Here is a 10,461-nt window from a genome sequence, read left to right as displayed (position 1 = left end):
AATAAGCAATCCCAAACACCCCTCTAAATTGATATTTATTAAAATCCAATTAATTAATTTAGAGGTGAAAAAACAATTTCCCGCCGAATGAATGATTAGGTTTCCCCAATTTTGGAGTTGTGGGTTCCAAACTATCCTTTTATTTCTTTTGTTTATTTATTTATTAGGGCGTGTAAGTGTGTGTTTGGCGGGAGTGGAACGATGTCGAATGCCATATGGATTGAGCTTGAAGAAGAAGAAGAAGAAGAAGAAGAAGAAAGCGATACAGAAGATGATGAGTTGATTCCGTCACCTAGGGTTTCGAATCCGGTTGGCAATAATTCACCTACGGTGGTTTTGACTGATAAAAAGCCTTTATTCGATTATGATGATCATTTGGAGTTGGATGATCTTGAAATCGTCGGCTTAAATTGTCCCATTTGTACCCAGCCATGGACTAGTGCTGGACTTCATCAAATCTGGTATTATTATTATTATTATTATAAGGATATCCTTAGTTCAATCAACACTTGGCAATTGTTGTATTTGGTTTAACTCTTGTTTGTGCAGTTGTCTTCCTTGTGGCCACATCTATGGATTGTCATGTATCAACAAGTGGATTCGACAACGCTCAAGTGCTGGAAAGGTTTCTCTCTATACACTTTATTTATTTTAATTAAACCATAAATCATACTTTGTAATCTCTATTTCTTACCAGTGTCCTCAATGCAACAAAAGATGTACATTGAAAGATGTTAGACTACTTTATGCAGAGCGCCTTTGCGTTCTTGATGCAGAGTTACAAAAGGTAACCTTTTTGGTCTGTAAGAGTAGGAGTTACCATGTTATTTATCATATATCTGCTACTAAAGAACTTTTTTTATGTTTTTTTGCTCGCAGCAAGTGCATTCACTCGAAGCTAAATGTGCCTCTCTTGAGCAGAAGGTGGTATGCCACTATAACTTACCTGAAGCAAAATATGTTATTCAAGTTTTTCATTTTCCAAATTATGTAATTTGAAAACCATTTCAATGTCAGAGTGATATAGTAATATATTGATAAAGACAAATATGAATTCGTGCTTGTTTGAAGGTAGTAAATTACTCTTTGAATTCTGCATTACCCGATCTAACTGAATAACTGTTCAAATATTATATCAGTCTTGAAAATTTGTTCATCTTTTGTCTGTGTAATGAACGCTGTTATAAATTATTGGAGGATGGATTACTGATAATATCACCTTCTCAGGATACCTTTTCTAACCTTGCCTATTATATATGTGTTTATATTTATATATGCCTGTGTGTGTATATATATGAATATGTATGTATATGGGGTGACGGTCACTACAAAACACTAAATTATTGTGAAAACTAAAAGAGCAAATATATTTGTTTATTTTTTAACCAATGCTTCACATTTTTAAATTTTGTACTTCTTAAATCACATGTGTATGTTATGAACATAAAATCACCAAACTAATTTGTTCATATGTTATTTAGAGTCTAACAGCTTACCTACACTTGTTTAAGTTATGTGTAGGTGAAATGATCTTCACAGGACTTACACATTTGTTGATTCTATATATATAATTGAAATTTTGTTAATTTTCATTTTTTGAATTTTAGGAGAGATGAATAAACATTTAATTTCAATCATTTTCTCATATTTAAAATAAGTTTAAGGTTGAAAAAATGAATAATTTATTTTGTTATGCGTTTTTTTGCAGAAAACTGTGTACTGCCCAGAATGTTTGCCTATATGTGTGTGTGTGTATTCTGAAGATTGCGTGTTGTTTTCCTAGCAGAATGCTGAGTGCTGCAAGAAAGAAGTTGAAGCCCAGGAAAGAGAAGCTGATTTGCATCTTAAAGTGGAGAAGCTAACCGAGGCATGCCTTTATACTTATTTATGTTTAGGTTTCTGATGCATGTTATCTAAACATAAACTTATGCAGAAAACAAAATATTTGGAGACATTGTTAAAGAGAGAAAGAGAGTCATCCATCAGTAATCTGGGCTATCAAAGAAGACTAATAAATGGCAGTACAGTACCATTATAATGTTTTAACTATTTTTATATTTGTTGATTTATGATCTTACTGGAAAGCTATTTGTTTGGACACAGACATAGGCACTGGGTTTGGGAGTGAAGTTCGTTCAGGAGTATTCACACTACAAGTATGTATTCACCATGTGCTTTCACTTTTTAAATAATAAAGCAAGTGGACTCTATGTCTTTTAAATTTTTTTAAATTAATTCATTGTTGTATTATCTATATTATTTTGAATCGAGCTGCTGTAAAAGGGTTTTTGTGGCTTTTATTTTTTTTAGAATTAATCACACAGAATGTCCCTGTGGTGTGATTAAGGTAACAGCTGGGCATCAATTTTCAAAAGTTGCATGTTGTGGTTCGTGGCTTTAATTTTGTTTCGAGTTTGGGCATTAACACTAACTTATGTTACCTTTTCTGTTAAGTCTAGATAAAATGACCAAAAGTTGACACCCAGGCCTGTTATTTTGTCTATGCTACAGGGACCATTTGTGTAGTTAACACTTTTTTTATGTAAAAAATTCAAATAGTCCCCAACAATTAATTGCTTAATAAATTACATAGTTACTTCATATTATGAGTTAAGGTATAATAAACTAATTATAATATTATATATTCTAGAGAGAGTTCCAGGTAGACGGAGGTCGATATTTTGACTTGGATGCTTCCGGTCAACGTATGATAGTCGCTCGAAGGCTAAACGGATTGGGAGGAACGAGTGTACTCTCAAAAGTAAGTTTAAATATTACACCCGAATACACATTTGTGGTTATTTACCTCAACATTTTACATTCAGATAAGTTTGGTAGCTCCAAATGAAAGAGAAGATATTCATCTTCCCGTGAATACAAAAGCTGTGCGGGCTCTTTGTGTTAAACCTTGTACCAGACTCGCCCTTGTTGCTTCCTTGGGGAAGAAGTTATCAATTGTCAGGTGATAATGTTTTATATGTTTCTCTCAATCTAAATAGCTTTCTTGTTCTGAACAGAGTCTTTTTTTTTTGTTTGTGTTGACCTCAGTACAGAAAGCAACAACCCGTTCTTATGTGTGATTTGCCAGTAAGTTCCCTTTTCATATAAAAATTCATTTATGGTTTTAAAAGCTTGAATCACACATTTTTTATTGACATAGTATAACCAGTAAACGCACCCCCCCCCCCCTCTCTCCCCACACCCACCCTACAAAACCACACCCATGTTGCAGTGGAGTTTTACCTTGATCGAAAACCATAAAAACAAATATCGATACCGATGATATTGGTACCTATGTTGTATTGGTATGGTAACGGTGTTGGGTTTCTATGGATATTTTAGACTTAGTTAATCATTTAACTAGTCATTAAAAGGCGGAAGCGTGATTATCTATAAACTTTATGTACATATATCCATATATATATTACAAGTTCATATGTGTGTTAATCTATGAATAACCCTTTATTCTTGTTTCAAGATTACCATTAATCTTAAGATTAGAAACCCGAGACTAAGGATCAAATAATACGGAAAAACTAAACTATCAAAGCTTGTAAAACTTACATTCTTAACTCCTTAAGAGATGTAGTTGATGGTTGAAGAAGATGATGATGTTGATGCTAGACTTTCAAAGGGAAAATCCTCAAACGGAAGATACCCCGAGCCTCCAACACACACCGAGCTATGTTAGGAAGCTTGAACACGAGAAACCGAGAGTCGAACCTCTTTTGTTTCTTGATTTCGGCCGAACCAAAAGCTAGAGGGAAAGAGAGAGTTGTGGTTACTTATTATATCTTGAAAGTATGTTGATCTTTATATAAATGAGATCATATCTCATTCATATCTTAAGTTAGGTTTTTGGTCAAGTAAAAGTTACTCAACCTCCATCAAGTCCTTACCAACTTTGACCAAGTGTATGGGGTGTAAGGCATACATGTCTAAATAATATATATTTTATACCTTATAAAATATATAAACATCCCATCTTTTATAAACCATTTTATAAAAGAACACATGTTTAAATAATCATTCCAATAATAATTATTTGAATAAATAAATTAACCAATTAATTTATTTAACACTTTCAAGTAATTATTCAGAAACCCGATTTCTGAATGTGTTGTGTTCTGTATTTGTTTTATAGATCATATCTCAACAAATACATAATTGGTGTGTGTCTAACTCGTTATTGGGTATGACTCGACTTGGATCAAACACGGCTAGCCACATTAACCTAATTATGTGTCTCGGGCATACGGTATTCCAACAAACGGCACTAGGTATAGTTTGCTGTACTAAAATAATGTTTTTATCGAATACAACTCTGTTTTTAATAAAATTTATATCATAATGCTGAGAAAAAAAATCAATGACAACCGCACATTTATTGTTTTATAACAAAAAGTTAACTAACGAGTGTTAATAGAGAATAATAAAATTGGTAAAAGAATTAAATCGGTTATAAAAGTATATTGTTTGGTATAAGGGTCGAAATTCGAAAACAATAAAAACGAATATGGTTCGTCACAGGTGCCTATATTATTCGTTCGGTGTCGGTTCGTCACGGTACAGGAAGTCGGTAATGGCACTTGGTATAGTTTACGATACTGAAAAAAAATTGTTATTTCGAATAAAAATTTGTTTTTTATTAAATTCATACCGAAACGTTGAGAAAAAAATTAGCCGCAGCTGTTTATTTAGTCTTTTTTTTACATTAACGAACACAAATTATTAGAGAAAATAAAATTACTATAAGTTAAATGTGCTAAAGACGTTTATTATTTATAGTATAAAACGTGAAACTGAAAATTTGGAAAAAAAATATTATTTTAAAACTACCGTTCATTGTTTTGTGACTTAACTGCTATTTGCTTTTTATAGCCACTGGGTGTGTCCAGACCGCAATATTGCTGTGTGGTGTTAACGCCTTATTATAGTTTGATGTTGCTGCTGCTTTTTTAACAGTTATGACTTCATTTGTATTCTGTTGATTTCTCTATAGGCTCCTGCTTGGTCATGTTCATGGGATGTTGACAATTTACATGATGTTTATACAGGATTACAGGTATTTCCTGTAACTTTGACTAAGTCAAATTGTTTGTTTTTTTTTGGTTTTTCATGTTTGACTCGTTATAGATAAAACAGTTTATGGTTTGTTTGTGCAAATGTGCACATGCAGAACGGGATGGTTTTGGGATTTGACACGCGTCAAACAAAGACTCCATTTGAAACCAGGACCGGGTTGTCTTGTAATCCCGTGCACACTTTGATCTTGGTGGCACCGAATTCATCAAATGATTCAAGAACCCTTCTCACTGCTTCTCAAATTGGTATCTGTGAGTGGGGCATTGGTAGCGGTGAAGAAAGGTAATTATAATGTTGTTTGCCTTTTGACGCTCTTAATATATAAAAACATATATTTTAGAAAACGAATTGAACCCGTATTGTTACCCATCTTGATGTTAATGAGTTGTGCTTGTGAGTTGACAAGTCAAACCCAATACGAAACCGGAAATTTGACACACTGTAAGACACATAAACACGAACACGACATGATTTTCTGTTGGTTGATGCGAGCACGATATGTTTAACTTGATATTTTGCGTATTTGTACTTCAAAATTAAAATTTTACGACAAAAAGTACGAATGTATAGTTGACACAATTTGTTTAAGTATAAACCGCTTAGGGGATGTAGACAAGCCAGGAGCCTGAGCTTGACTTGGCTTGAGCTAAGCTCGTTTAACTTATGAGAGTTTGTTCTGAGCTCTATATATCTAAATCTCAAGTTGGGTTCATGAGTAATTTTTTAAGTTCGAGCTTGGGTTGTTTATGATTTAGTAATTACTTTATATATATATATATATATATATTATATATATATACAAGCTCAAGTTGGCCGCCTATAAAGTTTTGTATATAATAATAATTATTAAATAAATATATAGTTAGTGTTATATCAATGATAGGGTCGTTTAGGCTCTGGAGGCAACTGGAGCTTGATGATTGAAGCTCGGACTCAAGCTCAAGCATGTTTAAGCTCGGCTCAGTTCGATTCTTTTGCAAGCCGATCTTGAGGTGCTCGTGAGCGGCTTGACTCGTCTACACCCCTAAAATCGCTCTCTCTCTATATATATATATATATATATATATTCTAAAACCGTTTTAAAAAATATGCTTTAACCAGAATTTATAAATAAACAGGTCAAACCGTGAACCAACCAGCTGAACCTGAACATGACCTGTTTAGTTAAACATGCTTACTGGTTTGACCCCGAAACTTACCTGAACCCATTTATACTAAACCTAATCTTTTTGAGTTTCTTGTGCTTATTGAAGGCCATATTTGATTCCTGATTCGGAAAACGAAGATCGGGTTTGCATATCTCTTGCACACGCAGGTGGTGATGACATCGTTGCTTCATTCCCGTCCAAAGCTTGACATGTCAAGTCACATGTCCGTCTCTCAATCTCCCACCTTGTCTTCTGGAGTTGAGGGATGTCATGTAGTTTACAGGAGGGGTGGGGCCCATAATTATCAGAAAACAGGGTCATTAGTAGCCGAAGTCGATAGCATTAGACTCCCAAAATGTAGCATTATAAACAAACCAAACCATAGTCCCATGTTTGTTACGGAAAATGAGGTAACCTCGGACTTGGTGTTGCATGACGTATCCAAGTTGTCGGTAGTTCAGCGCCTTAAAACTCCAAAGAACCAAATTTGGGATGTCAAGTGCACAGAGATGTGGAACTCTTGTGTGATGGGTTGTTTGAGTGGGGATGTTGTGCAGCTTTTTACATCACCCTGATACTAATGCTATGGTGAATTTCCTTACATTTTGTTTAGTAACTTATGTTTTTACATGATGATTTTGTACAAAATGACAAGTAGTTGGCATGTCTAGCCAGTTTAATAAATATGTCGAGCTTGGGTTAACATGTTTTAAGTTATTTAAATAGGGATGTGCTAAACGTGCTCCTCTACTCTCATTTCAGATAAATACAATTCTAACATTTTGTTTTCTTGGTTTTCTAGCATTCCAAATTGAAAAGCCTGTTGTGGAAAAGCAAAATGAATGTATTCTATTTTTAAGGTTCGAATATGATGGCATATTGATTCCAAGAGATTGTTTTATAAAAAAACCATTTTAATAATAATGATTTCTTAAGGGGGCAAATATGATATAATATGATGAAAATAGAATAGTCGTCCACTTTTTGTGTTGTATATTTACGTGTATACACTATACAATCAACTAAAAAAAATTCTTTATCTATTTGTATTTTTAATAGAATAGATAGATAGGATAAGGGTTTTTTTTTGTAACTCTAAAACTTGCCTATAAAGCAATTTAAGAATATTAGTTCAAGTACGGCTGGTGGTCCATCGGTAAAGGAAGAATCTTTGAACACCTGAGTCTTGGAGAAGGAGGTCTTGAATTCAAACCCTACGGACGACAATGATTAAAAAGGGAGGTCTTGGGTTCAAGTTATACATACAACACAAATTAAAAGAAATTTATTGTTTAAAAAAACTTATTAAGTCAAGTAATACTTCTAATTTATATTAATTGCATATTCATTTTCTTATTTAGTAGTATATTTTTATTAAGTGTGTGATCGGGTATTTTCTGAACCCGGAACCGGGTACAAAATTGAACCGGTTCTCGTTAGGAACCGGACCCGATAGCCAAAAATCAAAAAGTGGAACCGGGTAGGGTAGGAACCGGGTATGAGTTGTACCCGAAAATCGGGTACACTGGGTTCTCCATTTTTAAACAATTTTTGACTGTTGGGAACCGGTTCCAACGGTTATATAACCGTTTTTGACCGTTGGAACCAGTTTTGAATATATAAAACATACACACATACTATATATAGGTATGTTTAGTTTACGACTTGTTAAACCACTTCCCTAAATCTAAAACGCAATTTAAATCGCAAATTCGCTTAAACCGGCAAGCCATGACAAACAATGATGATGATGTATTGGTAATTGAAACGCCAAGATGCCCGAAAGTTTGGACGCATTATGACTTGTGTGTTATGACCTATTCACAGGAGATGGCGCGGTGCAAGTACCATGTCAAGTTTCTGAAAGTGGGATCGAACTCCACTCTTCGAAAGCATACCAATAAGTATTGTCGGGAAAAAAACGTTTTAACGCCAAAAAAGCGGAAGCGATGGAGTCGTCCGGTTCTACAAATCCAGCCCCGGTAACCTAGCTTAATGAGCGTAGAGAGTGGGATGAAAACGACGAACAGTGTTTTTTATTTTCGTTTTTATGTTTAATAATGTTTGTAGTTTGTCGTTGTATAATAAATGTGCGTCATTATGCTATAACGCTTCAGAACAATATGCATGTGTTGAACAACAAATTGACATCTTATTACACAAGTAATACATATATGTAATACAACGTTTTACGTACTGCATATATGCAATACAAAACAGTACATGAAATTAGCACATATTTTATTAAAGCAACAATTTTTATACATATGTGTGATGCCAAGGAATCAGATGCTTTCCACTTAGTTGGATGAAGGGTAAAGAATTCACTTTGTTATAGATATTTGGTTACATTGTTTTTAGTTTTTCCTCTAATGTTTTTGGATGATTTACATTTGACTTCATATGCTTTTTGCTGCTACCTTCTGCCTTTATAGATAAACTTGTGGTTTGTTAGTACATATTTATTTTAATTATTATTGTAGATATGCCATATTTGATGATGCCTATGAATTTATAAGTGGCCTTTTTACCATGTTTAGTTTTGCAGTAAGTGGCAGGACAGGGGTTGGTGCTGTTATGCACAAAGTTATGAAAATGGTACTTTAAGCTACAACAGTATGTTGCTCTGTCCTTAATCTAAATTTAATTGTATGGAAGTTACTTTACATTGTCAATATACTAGGAAATAACTCGTTTTTGTTCATAATAGCAAAACCTGATGAATATCAAAGGTGTGTGGTGTGACTTGGTTAAACATAATATTGTGTATTTACTTTGATGTTTATGTAAGTATATGAAACATGCATAAAGTTTACCAACTAATAAATTTTAAATCCTGATTATTGGTGTGTGATTCGTAATACTTTTCATTTGTTTGCAGGTTGTTATCAAGAAAAAACATGGACAAAATGCAACAAATGTAGATATGTGATTAGAGGGTATTTTTTTCATATTTTCTAGAAACAATGTAATGTCATCTATGTCAAATGCTTTCTCTATTGTTTTCTTCATATTTTCATAACTTTCCCGAGGTACATGTTAATGCAGCCAACACCTTATGTTCTATAACTCGAAATGATCCATTTGCACTTACCTCTAAGCTTTCTAGCTCAAGGATTGTGTGATACACTTGCCTTTAAGCTTTCTATCTCAAGGCTTGTGTGACATCATATGCTGGATTAACTGGTTAATCACTAGTTTAATTTCACGTCGTTAGTTGATTTTGATTGAGATATTGTTTCATTTTGTGTGTATTTCTTCATCCTTTTTTCAGTTATGTTGCAAGGACATCTGGTCATGGATTCGAAGATTCACGTTTAAAATCAGAACTTGTTCACTCATTAACTGTGTGCATATCCTTGTTAGACCCTAAAAGATCAGTTGTTCATCAGCATTTAATTCATTTCAAGGTCAACATGTAAATTAACCTCGTGTGCAAACAAAGCAGAAGACTGTAGATGCAATGCTACCAAAAATTGGTGTGTTTTATACATACAATGTTAGTAACGCATATTAACCTAGTGCAATGAGCAAGAAATAGACGTGGTTGATTATATATGAGGACTATATTGTTTAGTTTTGAATACATTGCATTATGAATGTTTTGGTTGTTATTGTATTTTGAATATTTTTAGTTTTGAATATCATGTGTTGGTAATGGTTCCAATATTATATCAGTTGAGAAACCTATATGACATGAACTAACTATTATAAAGTACAAAGATACAATTTTTAAGTGTCAATAAACTATACGCTACACATATGCAATACAAATAATTAAGCTTGAATTGAGGTTATAATTTGATTATAAACAATCATCAAAAAACAGTTACAAATTTACAATTTCTAAAATGTAAATAAGATATACTTTACACATATATAATACAAACAAATAAGCTGCAAATATGGTATGATTTAAGTATAAACAAGCACCAGCAAACAATCAACACGGAGACAAACAAGAATCATTACAGGCCTTATGCTATTTTTCCATCCTTTAGTTTTATTAACTCCGTTTTTTTTATCTTCAAACACCGTGTTTTCTATTTTCTTTATAACTTCTTTGGCGTCTGATCTTCATCGTCATTTGGTGATAAGTTAAAACACACATTTAGTATTTATATCGAACATAGCACTAATACATATGCAATGCACTAGTACTGCACATATGTTCAGGGGTGTGTAGAAATCGGGTCTACCCGAAATTACCCGAGAGCCGGACCGAAAA

At 33.4% G+C, this 10,461-nt stretch overlaps 1 pseudogene across 1 annotated transcript; it reads left to right on the top strand.

Moving 5' to 3' along the window:
• Window positions 1–201: 201 nt before the first annotated feature.
• LOC143594976 (uncharacterized) lies at window positions 202–6,952 on the top strand (annotated as a pseudogene). Its single transcript, XR_013146449.1, has 14 exons — window positions 202–461; window positions 550–625; window positions 698–787; window positions 880–924; window positions 1,787–1,867; window positions 1,934–2,021; window positions 2,104–2,156; window positions 2,651–2,761; window positions 2,826–2,962; window positions 3,049–3,066; window positions 3,382–3,403; window positions 5,003–5,065; window positions 5,180–5,367; window positions 6,339–6,952. The product of XR_013146449.1 is annotated as an uncharacterized LOC143594976 (transcript).
• Window positions 6,953–10,461: the final 3,509 nt, after the last annotated feature.

This window comes from Bidens hawaiensis, unplaced genomic scaffold (genome assembly GCF_021521415.1).
Source record: "Bidens hawaiensis isolate Kalapana, Puna unplaced genomic scaffold, B.hawaiensis_p1.1 tig00001717_1, whole genome shotgun sequence".
NCBI classification, from domain to species: Eukaryota; Viridiplantae; Streptophyta; class Magnoliopsida; order Asterales; family Asteraceae; genus Bidens; species Bidens hawaiensis.
Note: the sequence above shows the minus strand (reverse complement) of the source record. Positions and strands in the feature narration are given on the sequence as shown.